Source organism: Tamandua tetradactyla, chromosome 16 (assembly GCF_023851605.1).
Source record: "Tamandua tetradactyla isolate mTamTet1 chromosome 16, mTamTet1.pri, whole genome shotgun sequence".
NCBI lineage: Eukaryota > Metazoa > Chordata > Mammalia > Pilosa > Myrmecophagidae > Tamandua > Tamandua tetradactyla.
The window spans coordinates 22,639,167-22,653,731 of NC_135342.1; positions in this window are offsets into that span (position 1 = coordinate 22,639,167).

Sequence of the window (14,565 nt, forward strand, 5' to 3'; positions counted from 1 at the left end):
GCGGCCGGGTCTAGCCTCGAACCCTCGCACTGTTCTGCCCCCAGCCCCCACCTGGCCCCGGGCGCCCCCACCCCCCGCCCCCGCCCCCGCCCCCGCGGCCGCTGGCTTCCTCAGCAACGCTCTCAGACCCTTTCCGTCCGTCAGTCTGCATTCTTTTGCTCTGTGTCCACATCTCTGTCCTGAGCTCAGTCTCTGAGCTCCTGTGTTCCCCTCACTCTTTCTCAGCATCTCTCCACCTGCCGTCTCGGATAGGTTTTCTTCTCACCCCCTCAGGGGTTGCTCACAATCGGCATCTCCGAGCTGCAGCCCTGATAATCACCGCTTTGTCACGTTCCAAAGGTAACGACCCACGTGCATCACACTCACAACACGCAGGGGCGCCACCAACCACACCGAGGCTGGCAGGAAGCCAGGGGAAGGCCAAAGCGGGCTCACCGCCTGCATCCTGCCTTGTGACCGTGTCGCCGTGTTTGTCTTCTGGTGTCACGTGTGCTGCCACTGGAACGCAGCTCCATCAGGGCCGGTCCTTAACGCGTTTTGCTCCCTTCTGGGTCTCCAGGGCTTACGATGGGGATTGGCACATGGGGGGCGGGGCAGGGGGGTGGGCTCCACAGATAACACCCGAATGCCTTGTTGCCGGGCTCTGGCCGTGTCACCGTTGAGCATCACCGGGGGCTTCTCACACTCCGGCTGCCCCTCGGATGCACCACGCGTCTGTCTTTCTGGTCTCTCTGCTCTGACGGTTTCCCTGTCCGAGTCCCTGGGTCTCTCCCCGAGCAGCTCTGCGCTCACCGAGGGTTTGCGGTGGCCCCACCAGCCCCTTGCACGCTGGTTCTCGCTGCCACCCCATTGGGTCAGCGTGTGGACAGTGACACCCCACCCCCAAGGCGTCCCCAGCAGTCCCCCATCCTGTGACCACCTCCCCTCAAGGGCCAAGGGGCTTTGCAAACAGGAGTAAACTAAGAATTTTGAGATGGGGAAATTATCCTGGTGGGCCCAGATCATCGGAAGGGTCCTTGGGAGGGGAAGCAGGCAAGTCACTGGCAGAGTGAGAAGACAGGAGGGTGGAAGCGAGGCTCAGAGGGGAGGGGAGACGCCGACTGGCTGGCTTTGAAGATGGAGGAAGAGGCCAGGAGCCAAGGAGTACAGGTGGTCCCTAGAGGCCGGGGAAGGCAGGGAGACCGAGTCTCCCCTGGGGCGTCCAGAACAACGCAGCTCTGCAGGCTCCTTGATTTTAGCCTGTGCCACTCATTTCGGACCTGTGACCTCCAGACCTCGTAGCTAATAAATCTGCATTGTTTTCAGCCATTAAGTTTATGGTCGTTTTTTATTTTTTATTTATTTATTTATTTTACATGGGCAGGCACCGGGAATCGAACCCACGTCCTCTGGCATGGCAGGCGAGCATTCTTGCCTGCTGAGCCACGGTGGCCCGCCCAATGGTCGTTTTTAACAAGCAACAATGGGAAATCCAAAGTCAATATCCAGGCTTTCCAGTTGTGGAAAAGTGAGCATCAAAGAGGAACAGACAAGGCAGGCAACTTAGGTGAATGAAACTTAAGGACTGTATGTTGAATGAAATGTCAGGAACAAAAAGACAAATATTATCATGCCTCAATCATGTGGATTAACTATAACATAAAAGCTCAGTGAATCGAAGTCGAGAGCCTGGGTTATCAGGTTGGGGCGTAGATTGTAAGCTCTTACAGCAGTCACATATATTCAGGAGATATAACTGCTAATTCTAAATTCTCAGATACTGAGCTGTTTGTATATAACATGGTCGTTCCCAGAAACTTCGGGTACTTATGAGACACCTGAGACTCAGAGTTAGAGCTCTGAAGTGGTGAAACTCAGCAGTGCCCCATATAGGAATTGTTTAAAAAGTTTGAAAAGTGATCAGACATTAAGTAGAGACATGAATGAAGCTGGATGGATAGGATTCAGGTAAATCAGAATACAGGGTAAAGGATGATATGGTCCATATTTTAAAACTTCAACTTCTGTGTGAGACTAAAAGAGAGATGTTTATTTGGTGCAAAATTTATAATTTGAGTAGTGCATTTCCTAATTTGTGTGGTCAGTTTAGTTGAACACCATAATCATATGGAATCTTGAATAGAGCGTGAGATTTTGTTGGTCTGTCCAGGTTAGTGTGATGCCTCGATAAATCTCAGAGTAATTTGGACAGTAAACAAACAAGTATTTGCAAAGTCCCCTTAGGGGAATTTGGAGAAAGGGGGAAAGATTCAACTTCTCTATTTGGAGAATTTCTGATATTCTCGCAAGCAGTGGGGACAACCAAATCAATAGGTTGAGCCCTTGATCTTGGGGTTCATCCCTATGAAACCTACTCTTGCAAAGGATAGGCTAAGCCTACTTAAAATTAGGCAAAAGGGTCATTCCAGAGAACCTCTTTTGTTGTTCAGATGTGGCCTCTCTCTCTAAGCCAACTCAGCAGGTGAACTCATTGTCCTCCCCGCCATGTGGGACATGACTCCCAGAGATATAAATCTCCCTGGCAATGTGGGACAGAAATCCTGGGATGAGCCGGGACCTGATATCACGGGATTGAGAAATTCTTCTTGACCAAAAGGGGAAAGAGATAAATGAGACAAAATAAAGTTTCAGTGGCTGAGAGATTTCAGAGTTGAGAGGGTATCCTGAAAGTTATTCTTACGCATTATATAGATATCCCTTTTTAGTTTATGGTGTAGTGGAGTGGCTGGAGGGAAGTACCTGAAGCTACTGGGCTGTGTTCCAGTAGCCATGTTTCTTGAAGACGATTGTATAAAGATATAGCATTTACAATGTGACTGTGTGATTGTGAAACCTTGTGTTTGATGCTCCTTTTATCCAGGGTATGGACAGATGAGTTAAAAAATATGGATATGTAAAAGAAAATGGGGGGACAAAGGGTAAAATAAATTGGGTAGATGGAAATATTAGTAGTCAATGAGAGGGAGGGGTAAGGTGTATGATATGTATGAGTTTTTTTCTTTTTTCTTTTTACTTCTTTTTCTGGAGAGATGTAAATGTTCTAAAAAAATTATCGTGGTGGTGACACACAACTATATTGTGATATTGTACACCATGTTATGGAATGTATATGTGTGTGAAGAAGATTTCTCAATAAAAATATTTTTTGAAAAAGTATTGGTAGAGTCCCTTGAGGGTCCAAAGGTTGGGGGGTGTGTTTGGGGGGTGGAAAGAGGAGCAGACACTTGCCCAAGCTGGAATGACAAATAAACAATAAAGCTGGGATTTAAACCCAAGTCTGACCCTAATACTAAGTTCTTTTACCTGCCACGCTGGCACTTTCCAGAATGTGCCACTCAGAGCTCCGGGCCTGGAGATGGTGAGGTGTGTACCAAGGGAAAACAGTCTGAAAAGTCAGAAAGACTGGAAAGCCTGCTATCAACCCCCCTCCCCTGCTGGAGAGGCATTGACAATGCACAGTCACATTCTGAAGGTCCTAAGACGTTCTGCAGGAAAGAAACCTTTGGTTGACCCAGGCTCTCTCTTATTCATTTGTCCATGGAACCCTTTTCCCTGCACCTCCTCTGCCTCTCAAACTCTCTATCTGCTTTCCTCTTTGACTCTCACTCTTGGCTATCTCTCTCTGTGTCTCAGAGAGGCATATTAATGGAATGGTTAAAATAGTAGGCTCTGGAACTAGATTGCCTGGGTTTGAAGCCTGACTCTATCTCTAACCTGCTGTGTGGCCTAGAGCAAGGTCTCAGCTTCTCTGTGCTTTTTTCTTCCCATCTGTGAATAAGGATGAAAACAACACCTACCTCCAAGAATGAGGAGTAAATTAGCTGCTGTATGTAAAACACTTCACACCACCCCCCTGCTTGATTCCTGAGGCTGGAATGAGGTCCCAAGTTCAGTGCGGGAGCTGGCACAGTGGCAGCAGGGCCTGAGGTCACGAAAGTCCACAGCGGCACCTTTCCAAGGTTAGAAAAGTGCACGTGTATCTCTTTGAGAGATCAGGGATATGCTTTTGGGTCAGAGGTTTTGTGGGCGAGGCTTTGATGCTGAGGCCCAGATAAAGACAGGCAGCTTTGAGTTTTAGACCCAGAAAAAACACCCCTCACCCCTCTGCACATGGTGTAATGCAGCTGCCCCCATGCTCTAGGCCACCTTGGTGGTAGCAAGTGGTTTGCTGGCTCTGGCTTTTTTTTTTTTTCTCTCTTCTTTTTTTGTTTGTGTCTCCAGCTTTTAGAGGTTTTTTTTTTGCATGGGCAGGCAGTGAGAATTGAACCCGTGTCTCTGGCACGGCAGGCGAGAACTCTGCCACTGAGCCAATGTGGCCCGCCCTGGTTCCAGCTTTTAAAGGAGATAGAGAGAGGTGGATAGCCACACAGAGATGGCAGACATGGACACATCCATTCGCATAGTCAGCATACAGGGATGACCCTTGTCTGGGGTGGGCCAGGTGCAGGCTCATGTGATGAGGGAGCCGGGCCTGTGCCAATTGGGCATTAAATCAAATCGGACCCAGTCCCTGAGCTCCTGGAACTCCGAGTCTAGAGACACAGAGACTTTCAGGAAGAGAGAGATAAAAGAGAGACACAGAGATCATAGGGTCAGAGAAAAGCACCTACACGGTGACAGTCAAAACAGAGAGAAAGATGGGAGAGAACTGTCCAGCTCAGTCAGAAAGACACGAGACTCAACAAGGGAAAGGTCTCATAGCCGTCTGTCCTTATGTCCCCAGACCTCAGCCTCTCTGCGCTTCTCCACTTGGCCCACCCGTGCCTCGGGGTGTCACCAATGCTGTCTTTCTCATCCCCTCTTGCTGTCTCCCTCACTGTCTCTGTCTCTGTGGGTGTCACAGGAAAGGAGTTAGATGCCCAGTATCTGCAGGTCATACAAAGGCAGGGACAGGGACACACACACATGCACACACAAACACAGCAAGCACACCCCGCCCCACATAGGAACATTCACCACCACAAAAGTACAAACACACCTTCCTCTATAAAACCATGCAGGCCACAGTGGCTCAGTGGCAGAGTTCTTGCCTGTCATGCCAGAGACCCGGGTTTGATTCCTGGTGCCTGCCCATGCAAAAAACAAACAAACAAAAAAACCCACAAAACAACCATGCAGGCATAGGTGAGCACACACACACACAGCTGTGAGGAAGTTCAGCTTCAGAAACATAGTCCTACACCTCCACATAAATACAAACACATGGGTTCCACTTAGGGTCAAGAGGATGTAAGGGAAACAGACCAACCCTCCCACCAGAAACAACCACAAAATACAGAGCGTATATGATAAAATAGTTTTCAAGACACAGGACAGCAGGCAATGAAGGGCAGTGATCCTGGAGAGATGGGAAATAAAAGAGGGGAGCTAAATGATTCCCCAAGTTTATGACCTTAAGAGAATTTCCAAGCTGAAGTGCAGGAAAGGGGAACCCAAGCAGATCCCAATGGACTCTCTGAGTTGAGGAAACAGAACCGAGAATATGGGGGGATCCGGGTACCTACAACGCACACGCAAGAGTAAAGGTAGGCTCTGCACAGTCAGGGAATCCTGGAGAGCTTCAATCTCCGGGTATTCAGCGTAATACTGATCAGCACATGTTGTTAGGAATCACCTGGGGCTGAGGAAAGAAGCATCTAGAAGAATTAGAGGAAATAGTGTCAGTTGCTCACACAGGGCCAGGAGAGTGCTTTTATCCCCCTAGCTAGACTGAAAAAAGTTCCTAACTCAGTGGCATTGAGACTCAGGAAGGTCTTGAGTAGCCCTAAACCTGAACACGGCTCAGGACCCACTGAGCAAAACGAAATACAAGACCTGAAAGGGTCAAACTTCCCAAGTGATTTAATTGCATTCCAGAACAAAGTTCAAGAATATTTGCAAGCATACAAACATCCAGTACCTAACAAGGTAAATTTTACAGTGTCTGTAATCTAACAAGAAATCTAATAATTTTTTTAGAAGCAGAAAATATGACCCATAATAGGAGAAAAAAGTCAGTTAGTATGAACTGATCCAAAACTGACGCAGATGTTAGAATTAGTCAACAAAGACATTAAAACAGTTACTATAACTGCATTCCATATGTTCAAAAACCTGAGTAGAGATAAGATGAATATAAAAAAAGACTCAAACCAAACTTCTAGATATGAAAACTACAAGAAGTGAGATGAAAAATACACTGGAAGGAATTGATGACAGATTAGACCTTGCTGAAGAAAAGAATATGAAGTCAAAGCAATAGAAGCCATTCAAAATGAGAATTAAAAAAAGCGAAAACAAAAACAGAGCATCAGTGAGCTTTGGGATAGCATCAGGTGGTCTAACGCATGTGTAATTGGAATCCCCCCAAAAATAGGAGAGAGAGGTGGGGACAGACAGAAAAAAAATATTTGAAGAAATAATGACTGAAAAAGTTTCCAAATTTGATTAAAATCATTTAATTTCAAGGAAAAATAAGTATAAGAAACATGAAAAACTACACCAGGACATATCATCTATCCTTTTTTAGTTTATGGTGCATTGGAGTGGCTAGATGGAAGTTTCTGAAACTGCTGAGTTGTGTTCCAGTAGCCTAGATTCTTGAGGATGATTGTGTAAGGATATTTTACAATGTGACTGCGTGATTGTGAAACTCTTGCGTCTGATGCTTTTTTTTATCTAGGGTATGGACAGATGAGTAAAAAACATGGATAAAATAAATAATAGGGGTGTCAAAGGTTAAAATAAATTGGGTAGATGGAAATACTAGTGGTCAATGAGAGGGAAGGTAAGGGGTATGGGATGTATGAGCTTTTTCTTTTTTCTTTCTTTTGCTGGAGTGATGCAAATGTTCAAAGAAATGATCATGGTGATACATACATAACTATGTGATGATATTGTGAGCCATTGATTGCACACCATGTATGGAATGTTTGCATGTTTGTTAAGGTTTTACAACAAAAATATTAAAGAAAAAAAAAGCAGGTAGAATTAAAAGGCCCACGTACAGCAAAATAAAGGTAAAGGCAATAGCAGGTAAGAAGGTAGTGGAGCAGCATCTTTAAAATATTGAAATAAATCTATCCATCTCAAATACTCTATATAGCAAAAGTGTCTTGCAAACACATAGGCAAAAATAAAGACATTTACAGATGTATACAAGTTTAAGACTTTGTCACGAGCAGAACTGCAGTACAAGAAATGTTGAGTCTTTCAGGCAGAAGGAAAATTATACCAGATAGAAATGTGGATCTACCCAAAGGAATGGAGAGCACCAGATACAGTAACTATATGGATAAGTAGATCAGATTCCCAACCCATCCCCATCCTGTTATTTAAACCTTTTAAAAGGATAATTGACTGATTAAACAAAAATAATGACAATGTATTTTGGGGTTCACAGCAAGAATAATGACAATGTAGTTTGGCGTTTATAGCATATAGCAAAATGTATGACAATAATATTCTAAAGGTCAGTGATATACTGTAATTAGGATCTGATACTGCACCCAAAGTGCTATGATATCAGTTGAAGGTGGACTGTGATAAGTTAAAGGTGGGTACTATGAACCCTAAAGCTACCGCAACAAAACAAGACAACAGTGATAGCTTGCAAGACAGGAGATAGAATGGCATCATAAACATAGTTAATTAATCCCAAAGTAGTCATAAATGGAGGAAAAAGGGAACGGAGAACAGATAGGACAAGTACGTTGCTAGATTCACGCCTCATAACATTAATGTGGTAGACTGAATGATGTACCCCAACAAAAGGTATGTTCTTAATCTTAATTCATGTTCTCGCAGGTGTGAAATTATCTGCAAATAGGACATTTTGAAGATGTTATATGTAGTTAAGTTGTGGCCAAGTGAATCATGGTGGCTCTTAACCCACATTACTTATAAAAAGAAAGTCACGGGGAGCAGCAAGATGCGGAAGTCAGCAGAGAGGAGTAGACAGAAGGGGAGAGAGAGAGACTGTCATGCAGTGGGAGGCAGAGATGCTAAGGTACACCAAGGATTGCAGCAGCATCGGAACACAACAGACTTTAGGGAGAAAACATGGCCTTGCTGGTGCCTTGATTTCGGACCTTCCAAACCATGAGCCAATAAATTCCTATTGTTAAGCCAACTCATTGTGTGGCATTTGACATAGTAGCCTGGCAAACTAAGGCAATCAATAATTACATTAAATGTAAATTGTCTAAATATCCAAATGAAAAGACAGAGACTGATAGATTGGATTATAAAAAAAAAATAAGACTATATGTTGCTACAGAAAACACACTTTAAATACAAACACACAGATCTAAGAGGGGAAGATGGCCAACTAGAGCAGCTTGAAATCAGCCCTGCTTCACAGAAAAGTTAGAGAAGGGACAGGAGGGCGACTGAGGCAGTAATTTGGGAGTGCGGCTGACCTGGGAGAGCCTTCTGCACCGCCTGTGGCAGCCCTGGTTGCAGAGGCTGAGGAACTGAGAGGCAGAGGACTGGAGTCTCATGCAGAGGCACAGAGTGGTGGAGCAAACGGGACTGCACTGATGGGTACACGGGACTAGGAAGTAAGCCAGGCCACGTTCCTTGGGTGCGCTACCCTCATGGCACAGCCTCTTGACCAGTGACTCACCCCACACCCCACACACCTGAACCCCATCACCGGCTCCCATTTCCCATGCTCCAGGTGCCCCCACCCCACCAGCACCCAGTGCACGTACCTGCCCCCCACCCCCACCCCAAGTGCAGCCCAACCCCCAACTCCTGCACCCCTCCCAAGGATACCTTCCCCTTCCTGTTTGCTGCAGGCTGTTACCAGTGCATAAAGTTTGCAGGCACTACCCTCCATACTTAGGCTACCCTCTCCTCACCCCATCCTCCCTGAGCTCAGTGCATCCATTTATGGCACTCCCAGGCCCACCCATGCACTTGGCCCCCAATCAAGTCATTCAGCTCTGGGAACCACACTTTACAGCAGTCCTAGAACTGCACATGTGCACGGCCCTCAGCCTCACTTCCCAGCTCTGAGAAAGTGCTGACATGCACAGCTGGGTCACATCTGCCCCCAATCCATGAAGGTGTAACACTGACCTGCTGCCACAGCTCTACACATGTGCACAAAGGGCCCCGTGTCTTAGACCAGTGCACACCAGGGTTACATCCCCCAGATCGGTGCACCCGCACAGCTACATCCTCCCTGGCCACTGGTCACCCACATTTACAAGCATCAGTGTAACATCCCCAACCTGCGCCCATACCTGCCCAGAAGCAAATCACCACATTGAGTGTCCCACCCCGTGCCCTGCTCCCTGCTGTACAACCATCCCTCAAACACAAGGCCTTAAACACTGAAAGAAATCAACTCCCAAAATCAATCAATCAAGATATCTACATGCGATGAAGACAGCAGAAGATCACTAAGCATATCACAATGCAGACAGATATAGCCCTGCCTAATGACCAAGTTAAATACAAAGACACCAATAAGCTAAAAATAAAAGGATGAAAAAAATCCTTTTATTTTTATTAGAAGAAGACTTAATATCATTATTTTAATATCAGAAAAAGTAGAATTTAGAGAAAAAATCTTACCAGGGATAAAGACTTTTATAATGATGAAAGGTTGATTTGTCAAGAGGACATAACAATCAATAAAATGGATAAACCTTTAGCCATATTGATCAGGAAAAGAAGAGAAGGATACATTTTGCCAATCTCAGGAAAAGAGAGGTGTCCTCAGTATAGATTCTATAGATATTACAGGTTAATAAGTAACTATTGTGAACATATTACCAACAAATTCAGCAACCTAGATGAAATGAACAAATTCCCAAAGGATGCAAATCACCAAAGCTCACTAAAGGAGAAATAAATCACCTAACCACCCCATAGTTATTAACGAAATTGAATTTGTAGCTACAAACTTTCCTACAAAGAAAACTTCAGGCCTATATGGCTTCATTTGTGAATCGTATCAAATGTCTAAGAAAGAAACATTAGCTATTCTACATAAACTTTTGCAGAAATTTGATGAGGAGCATAATTTCCTATTATTCTTTGAATCTACTATTGCGCTAATACCCAAAGCAGACAAACACATTGTGGGAAGAAAACTACAGACCGATACCCTCATGAAGATAGATGTAACAATTCTAAACAAAATTTTAGGGAATCAAATCCAATAATATATAAAAGGATAATACAGCATGGGTCAAATTCCATGGTTTACCCTCATTACCAAGGTGGGTTTACCCAAGAATGCTAGGATGGTTGAACATTTGATAATCAATTAAAGTAATTTGCTCTTCATATGGTTATTGCAATAGACACATAGAAAGCATCTGACAAAAATCCAACAACCATTTCTGATGGAAAATTATCAGCAAACTAGGAATAAAAGGAAACTTCCTCAATCTGATAAAAGGTGTATACAAAAAACCTCCAGCTAACATCATACTTAAGGATGAAAGATTGAGACCTTTCCCTCTAAGATTGGGAACAAGTCAAGATGTTTGTCCTACCATTTCTATTCAACATTGTGCTGCAGGTTGTGGCTTGTGCAATAAAGCAAGGAAAAGGAATAAAAAGCATCCAGAATTGAAACTAAGAAGTACAACTCTTTTATTCACAGATGACATAACTGTCTAGGTAGAAAATCTGAAGGAATCTACAAAAAATCTACTAGAATTAATAAGTGAATGTAACAAGGATGCAGGATACAGGATTGATATATAACATCAATTATATTTTATGTACTAGTGTGGCAGATTGAGTTATGTACCCCAGATAAAAACATGTGCTTAATCTTAATCCATTTCTATAGGTGTGAATCCATTGTAAACAGAACCTTTAGAAGATGTGAAGTTCTGGCCAACTGAACCAGGATGGATCTTTATTCCTATTACCAAAAGCTTATAAAGAGAAAGCCGCAGGCTATGGCCATTCTAATTTTTTCATATTGGAAGGGTCTGTCACTAATATGGGGTAGAGAGATGGAATTATCTCATGTTATGGAGAGGCTGGGCCCTCTAGGTTTCAAGACTTATCTGGACCAGGGAGCCCTCTGGAGATTGTAGGTTTCTGGAAAGTTACTCTACTGCAAGGAACCCTTGTGGAATCTTATATATTGTCCTAGTCGTTCTTTAGGATTGGCTGGAATAGTCTGGGGGTTGGCAGGTTATGATAGGTAGCAAGGTTTACCTGAAGCTTGCATAAGAGCAACCTCCGGAGTAGCCTCTCGACTCTACTTGAACTCTCTCTGCCACTGATACTTTATTAATTACACTTCTTTTCCCCCTTTTGGTCAGGATGGAATTGTTGCTTCCATGGTACCCGGGCAGGACTGAATAAGTTAGAATGGCCATAGTCCAAACACCTCTAAAGAGAGGGATAGAAAGTTCAAAGGTGATGGTGGAGTTATACAGCGAAGACAGGATTTAACAAATGAATATGATTGCTGAATCATCAAATTGGTGTCTCTTTTAGTCTCCGGTATCTAGAGCAGCTAGAAGTAAAAACCTAAAATTGTGGAATTGTAACCCATGCCAAAGTCTGAAATATGTTCTACAACTAATTGTGGTGCTGTGCTTTGAAATTTCTTGCTTTTTTGTATATATGGTTATTTTTCACAAAAAAGAAGGAAAAAAGTTGATTGTGGTGATAAAAAAGTATTTAAGCCTTCTAGCCTCCTATATTCTGGAGCAGCTAGAAGGAAAAAATCTGAGAGGGTGTATCATAGCCCATGACAAACTCCGGGATTTGTCTTGTAACTACTTTTTTTTTTTTTACTTTGTAGTTGTAACTCTTTTTTATTCTTACATGATTCAGAAATCATAATACCAAAATGGTAACAGAAAAAGACATGGATTGTCTACAATATCTTACAAATTAGAATTTAAGACAAAAAAAGTTATGGCATAAGTAGGACAACATTACAATAAAGCATTAATTCATCAAGAAGATGTAACAATTATAAAATTAGGTGAACATGACACAGAGCACCAGGATACATAACCCCAAAACTGGTAATATTAAAGGTAGAAATAGACAGTTCTATGATTATACATGAAGGCACTGGTATCCCACTTCCATTAATATATAGAACAAGTAGAAAGTGATTAATGAGAAAAGAGAGTACTTGAAGAGCACTCTGCACCAAAGGAGAAGAATAAGACCTGTGCTCAATTACAGGTAGGATGATCCCCCAAATAGACCATACATTAGGCCACTAAACAAAGCACAATGTATTTAAAAAGACTGACATCATACAAAACATATTTCAACCCAATGGAATGAAATTAGAAACCAATAAAAAAATAAGAACTGAAAAACTCACAAATATGTGGAAACTAAACAAAGACTCTTTACAATCAATTAGTTAAAGAAGAGAACAAAGAACTATGAGAAAATATTTTAGGAAATCTGAAATGAAAATGCCACATATCAGTAAGCTATGATGCAGAAAAGAAGGTCTCAGAGGAAATTTTATAGCTTCAAATAAATTCACTGAAAAACAAGAAATTTTGAAATGCAATATCCTAACATTATGCTGCAAGGAACAAGAGAAAGTATGTACACAATTAAAATAAAACATACAGAAGTAAAAAAATACTAGAGGAAAGATAAGCAAAATAGAAAATAGAAGGAAAGCAGAATCAACAAAAACAATTCTGTTACTTGACAAAATTGACAAATATTTTTGGTAGAATGGCAAGAGAAAAAAAATGAAAACTCGAGTTACTAAAATCAGCAGCAAAAGTGGGGACATTGCCACTGACACACAGAAATAACAATTTTAAGAGAATACCATATGTAATTGCAGGTCAGCAAATTAGATAACCAAAATTAAATGGACCAATTCTCAGAAACATACAGAATATTACTCAGATTATTAAGAAATTGAAAATGTGAATATATTTGCAATAAGTACATGATTAAATTTGAAAAAGAAAGAAAAAGTTTTGATAAATAAATCCCAGGACCAGGTGGATTCACTGCTGATTCCATTAAATAATTTTAAGAATAATTAGCATCAAACTTCCTCAAAAGATAAAATAAGAGGTAACCTCCCTATACATTTTATAAGTTCAGTTTTGCTGTGATAGCAAGCCAAAGACATAACAAGAAAATAGAGAGCAATATCTCTTCTGATATAATTACACAAACCCTCAACAAAATACTAGAAAACCAAATCAAACCTTGTTTGTAACTACTTTTTGAAAAGTGCTTTGAAAACTATTGCTTTTTTATTTCTTTGCTTTGTATATATGTTATACTATACAATAAAAAGTTAGAAAAAGAATAGCAAACCAGCATCAACAACAACAACAAAGAGAGTGTCATGGGGAGATGCTGAAGCTCGGAGTCAATGGAACCCAGAAGAGAAAGGAGAGAGCATCATGATGCAACAGGAAAGCCAGGGAACCCAAGGACTGCCAGCCTGCCAGAATGCTAAAGTCTCCAGGAAGTAAGAAGCCTTCCATCCCCTGAAACCATGAGACAATAAATTTTCATCGTTTAAGCCAACCCATTGTGTGGTATCTCTTACAGCGGCATGGAAAACTATGACAACCAGCAATGACCAATCAGCAATTGAAATTAAAAAGGAATGTTGCTGTCTTCAAAAATATGAAGTACTTAGGGATGAGTCTGACAAAATATGTCAAAGGTTTGTACACTGAAAATGACAAAATGATGCTGAGAGAAATTAAGGAAGACTGTATTTATTTTCTTCTGCTGCTGTAACAAACTTCCACAAATAGAGTGACTTAAACATTTATCTTACAGTTCTGTAGGTCTGAAGTATGACATGGATCTTTTCTTTTCATTATAAACATTATATCATTATACAATAGTCTTCAAGAATCGAGGCTACTGGAACACAACTCAATAGTTTCAAGCACTTTGGTTTAGCCACTCCAATACACCATAAACTAAAAAGGAATATCTATATAACGCATAAGAATAACCTCCGGGATAACCTCTTGAATCGGTTTGAAATCTCTGTCACTGACACTTGATTTTGTCTCATTTCTTTCTTCCCCCTTTTGGTCAAGAAAACTTTCTCAATCCCTTGATGCTGGGTCCCAGCTTACCCTGGGATTTCTGCCCCACATTGTCAGGATGATTTACACCCCTGGGAGAAGGCAGTGAGTTCATCTGCCAAGCTGGTTTAGAGAGAAAGTCCACATCTGAGCAACAAATGAGGTTCTCTGGGGGTGACTCTTAGGCCCAATTTTAAGTAGGCTTAGCTGATCCTTTGCTGGTATAAGCTTCATAGGGGTGAACCCCAAGATCAAGGGCTCAGCCTATTGATTTGGTGTCCCCACTGCTTGCAAGAATATCAGAAATTCTCCAAATGGGGAAGTTGAATATTTCCTCCAGTCTCCCAAGGGGACTTTGCAAATACTTTTTTGCCCTCCGTCCAAATTACTCTGGAATGTATCAGGGCATCACACTAATCTGGACCAACCAACAAAGTCTCACACCCTATTCAAGATTCCATGTACTTATGGCATCAACTAAACTGACCATACAAGTTAAATTAGGAAATGCACTACCAAAATATAAATTTTGCACCCGATAAACATCTCT